The 4,950-nt window shown below is 40.0% G+C and overlaps 1 long non-coding RNA gene across 1 annotated transcript; it reads right to left on the reverse strand.

Moving 5' to 3' along the window:
* Nucleotides 1–224: 224 nt before the first annotated feature.
* Nucleotides 225–1,972, reverse strand: LOC145737177 (uncharacterized). The gene is made up of 2 exons (XR_014180304.1): nucleotides 1,718–1,972; nucleotides 225–983 (listed from the first exon to the last, which is right to left on the reverse strand). It is a non-coding gene; the product is annotated as an uncharacterized LOC145737177 (long non-coding RNA).
* Between the last annotated feature and the right edge of the window lie 2,978 nt (nucleotides 1,973–4,950).

Here is a 4,950-nt window from a genome sequence, read left to right on the forward strand (position 1 = left end):
TGTTATCGGGAGAAGAAAAGCAAAATAATAACGACAGCGCCTTAGAAGACGAAATAGGAGAAGATGTCGTAAGTAAGACGTATAGCTGTTGCACGTATAATCTAAATATTGACGTGACATTAAGAATAAAGGAAGTGAATGATTTCTATGAAGCTCCAGTTGACAAGCGTGTCCAAAATATTGTCACGTTAAGGGTTGGTTGAGGGGGAAGAATACACAGAATACCACAAGTAACCCACTTTTATTAAGTTATAGGGCAGAAGGAACACGGGGGGCGACGCTTTAACGGTGATGAATGAACCCTAGACTTAGGTCCGAGGGCGTTCACCGAGCCGGTAAAGACGTGAAGAACCTAGCAAAGGGAGGTAAGTTGGAACGGCAACTTAAGCTGCGCGCCCACACTATTTCCTTTGCTAGGGCTGATCTAGGGTGTGGCACTTGGTCACCTACTGCTCCACGTTAAGTTCCACAATAGGCATACCTAGACTAACCCAGAGATCAGTCAGTGACCTCCCTCTGGGGAAGACCCCAGAGTTCGGTAATCTGTACGTGCTTTTGGTGCAGTATTTATACCCACATCATGACCCTAATTCGCCAATCTTGCTGACACAAACATTGTACTGGGGGAGACCGGGGCAACTTAGGGTAACGGCATCTAGTGTAATCTTTATGTTACATGCCCCTCCCCTAGAAAGTGTTCGCCCCGAACACTAAAAGCGAAACTTATACATAAAGTCTACATATACTAATGTTAATCTTAAATGCTATAGGGTATATAAAGGTGGTGGAACGAGTCCTTTATTTCTTCACCAGACTACAATATAATAGCTTAATATAGTCCTATTCTTAATGCTTGCGAGAGATAGGGGTGTACTTTAAAATATCACAAATGTTACATTGGGTCACCTTTCAACCTTGCTGTTGCGTCTATCTTATTGCCTTCCTTATTAAGCGAAATTCCGTAAATTGCTCATTGTACCCTTCTTTGGCACCATCGTCTAAGTGGAAACGCTTCACCTAGGCTTCATCTCATCGTAGTGCCTTTTCTTGGCACTCTATTCTCTAAGCGGCAAACTTCATCGCTTAGCTTCATTTCTTCATATTGTGTCCTTTTGCGTGCTCCTTTAGCACACCTATCCTTGGACAAGTATATTTCTTCCTAATTAACGTGAGCCCATCTGGAGATGCTTCTTCAGCTCGACTTTATTAAAGACTTCGGGTGCACACGAAGAAAGTAGAACCGTCGTGGCGGGACCCATCTGAAGATGTCGGCTTCTCCAAGACATAAGGCTAGTCCGCTTTTCAACAAGGCTGTAGCAGTTGATCGATAGACGCAACAAGATTGCCAGGTTGACCCTAAAAAAAAAAATAAAACAAGATTCCAATCATTACTTAGTTTGCCATACATCTCTTAAAACATAAATAAAATCATTATGTAAACCAGTACACTTTGTTGTTGTAACCTAGAACTTCATAATTGCACGAATTTGCTAGGTCATCACATACCTACACTTAGGTCAGGGATCGCGACACTGGCCTAGAAATCAAGATATTGTAAATAAATAATTGCGTTAACTATACACTTATTCTATGAAACCTAATTAAAAAAATTTGCCTTTTACCATACCCAATCTAATACAAAAATAATGTGCTGCTATGCACTAAGAATGTTGAGCTATGGTTGCTTTCTTAGAGCGTCCTACAGGCCCCTCTTGACATTGCCCTACTCAGTTCAAGCAACTGTGGACCTGCAGGCTAGCCCTTTTTCTTCCACAACCTATCATTGTGTTTTCGCTATGTCTCTTCCTTACCCTTCTGGCCCTTGTCTTAGCTTATCTTCTTCCACTTGAGCTTCTGTACCTTATTCGAAGCGGGCTGCCAGATTTTGTGGACCTAGAAGTGTACCGTCTTCAATCATTCCCTTTTTCCTGCGCCGTTAACTGCGTCTGCGAGGGCGTGTCCACTAATGTGGGGATTAGCAGACGGGGATGAAACGAGGCGCCTCCACCATGTCACGTTAAGGGTTGGTTGAGGGGACAGAATACACAGGATTACACAAGTAACCCACTTTTATTAAGTTATAGGGCAGAAGGAACACGAGGGGCGACGCTTTAACGGTGATGAATGAACCCTAGACTTAGGTCCGAGGGCATTCACCGAGCCGGTAAAGACGTGAAGAACCTAGCAAAGGGAGGTAAGTTGGAACGGCAACTTAAGCTGCGCGCCCACACTATTTCCTTTGCTAGGGCTGATCTAGGGTGTGGCACTTGGTCACCTACTGCTCCACGTTAGTTCCACAATAGGCATACCCAGACTAACCCAGAGATCAGTCAGTGACCTCCCTCTGGGGAAGACCCCAGAGTTCGGTAATCTGTACGTGCTTTTGGTGCAGTATTTATACCCACATCATGACCCTAATTCGCCAATCTTGCTGACACAAACATTGTACTGGGGGAGACCGGGGCAACTTAGGGTAACGGCATCTAGTGTAATCTTTATGTTACAATATTACTGGAGTTGTTAATCAACGCGATAAGGATTGGTGGTTATGGAATCGTGCTGTACGACACCATGAATCAATAGTGTTTTGTAATTTCCATTATGTTCTTCAGATAAGATCTATAAATTTAATTATGAATATTTGCATTGAATGTCATGAAGGTTTTGTTGATGAGTTTTACAAAAAAGTTGCTTATCACTACAAGGGAGTGTTATTTTTGCTAGTGCATGAACATGACTTTTTCATATGAATTGCGATGTGTGTAGTAAAGCTACAAACGCTTATAATTTAAATTTTTCTTGTTATTGGGAGAAGAAAACCAAAATAATAACGCAGGCCCTTAGAAGGCGAAATAGGAGAAGATGTCGTAAGTGAGACGTATAGCTGTTGCACTTATAATCTAAATATTGACGTGATATTAAGAATAAATCCTGAAGTGAATGATTTCTATGAAGCTACAGTTGACAAGCGTGTCCAAAATATTACTGGAGTTGTTAATCAACGCGATAAGGATTCGTGGTTATGGAATTGTGCTGTACGACACCATGAATCAATAGTGTTTTGTAATTTCCATTATGTTCTTCAGATAAGATCTATAAATTTAATTATGAATATTTGCATTAAATGTCCTGAAGGTTTTGTTGATGAATTTTTCAAAAAAGTGGCTTATCACTACAAGGGACTGTCTTTTTTGCTAGTGCATGAACATGACTTTTTACATATAAATTGCGATGTGTGTTGTAAAGCTACAAACGCTTATAATTTAAATTTTTCTTGTTATTGGGAGAAGAAAAACAAAATAATAACGACAGCGCCTTAGAAGGCGAAATAGGAGAAGATGTCGTAAGTGAGACGTACAGCTGTTGCACTTATAATCCAAATATTGACGTGACATTAAGAATAAAGGAAGTGAATGATTTCTATGAAGCTCCAGTTGACAAGCGTGTCCAAAATATTACTGGAGTGGTTAATCAACGCGATAAGGATTGGTGGTTATGGAATCGTGCTGTACGACACCATGAATCAATAGTGTTTTGTAATTTCCATTATGTTCTTCAGATAAGATCTATAAATTTAATTATGAATATTTGCATTGAATGTCATGAAGGTTTTGTTGATGAGTTTTACAAAAAGTTGCTTATCACTACAAGGGAGTGTCTTTTTTGCTAGTGCATGAACATGACTTTTTTCATATAAATTGCGATGTGTGTTGTAAAGCTACAAACGCTTATAATTTAAATTTTTCTTGTTATTGCGAGAAGAAAACCAAAATAATAACGACAGCGCCTTAGAAGGCGAAATAGGAGAAAATGTCGTAAGTGAGCCGTACAGCTGTTGCACCTATAACCCTCGCTTTACTGAAACTGGGTCAGCGATGACCGATATCAACAATTTGATCTATAGTTCTTGGCTTTATAACTTTTTCTTGTTGCCCTTTCTAGAATTCTTCTATTTTCTAATGTTGATGATGTTTTGACTGTAAATTTTTTCATTACACACTTTTTTCTTCAAAAATGACCGTTGGGTCACCGATGACCCGGTTTTAGTATTCGACGTTACACGCTCTACCCAAACTGGCCGAAACGACAGGATTCAACTAGATTTGTACGCTGTACTCTATCTCTCTCTCTCACACACACACTCTCTTTGTTTACACTTGTTTTTACTTGGTTAGACGTCCGGTCGTGTGCGTGATCTTTCAGTCTCAGTTTATTTCTGACTTTTGTTGAAGTAGCACTAATCAGTTTGTAGTGAATAATAATGTCGCGAAAAGGCCTTAGTGAGAAAGAGTTATTTGAAATGCTTATGCAATCGTCCGACGAGGAGCCTGACAGGGATGTGACTGAAGACTTGAGTGACGTATCCGACATTGATGATGCAGAACCAGAACCCGAGATAAATGAGGAACACCAGTCATTCCAAGAGTTAGAAGAGGAGGCGATTGATCTACCCGTTCAGTCCGAAGACGAAGCAAGATCTGATGGACAATATGAAGTAAATGGTCGTGTATGGTCTACAAGAGCACCTAAAACAAGCAAGTCCAGATCGAGTAATATCTTGCGCGAAAAAAAAGGTTTGACAAACAGAAGTAATAATGTGAGTTCCATTATTGACTGTTTCAAGTTATTTTTTTCTGAGGACTTGATGGAAATTGTTATGAAATACACGAATAAAAAAGCTAGAGACCTTATCAAATCTTACAATGATAACCACACAAACCCAGTGGAACCTTGGATAGATGTGCATTCAACAGAAATGCAGGCCTTTCTAGGCATACTTATCCTTAGTGGCAGATTTCACGAATCTAATGACAGTGCCCGAAATTTATGGTCAACTACAAATCCTGCTTTCAGTAGATCTATTTATCAAGCAACGATGTCCAGAGACAGATTTGTTAGCATTTTACGTCATCTTCGTTTTGATGATTTGTCTACAAGACCTGAACGAAA

Source organism: Ips typographus, linkage group LG13 (assembly GCF_016097725.1).
Source record: "Ips typographus isolate SLU linkage group LG13, UJ_Ityp_2.0, whole genome shotgun sequence".
NCBI classification, from domain to species: Eukaryota; Metazoa; Arthropoda; class Insecta; order Coleoptera; family Curculionidae; genus Ips; species Ips typographus.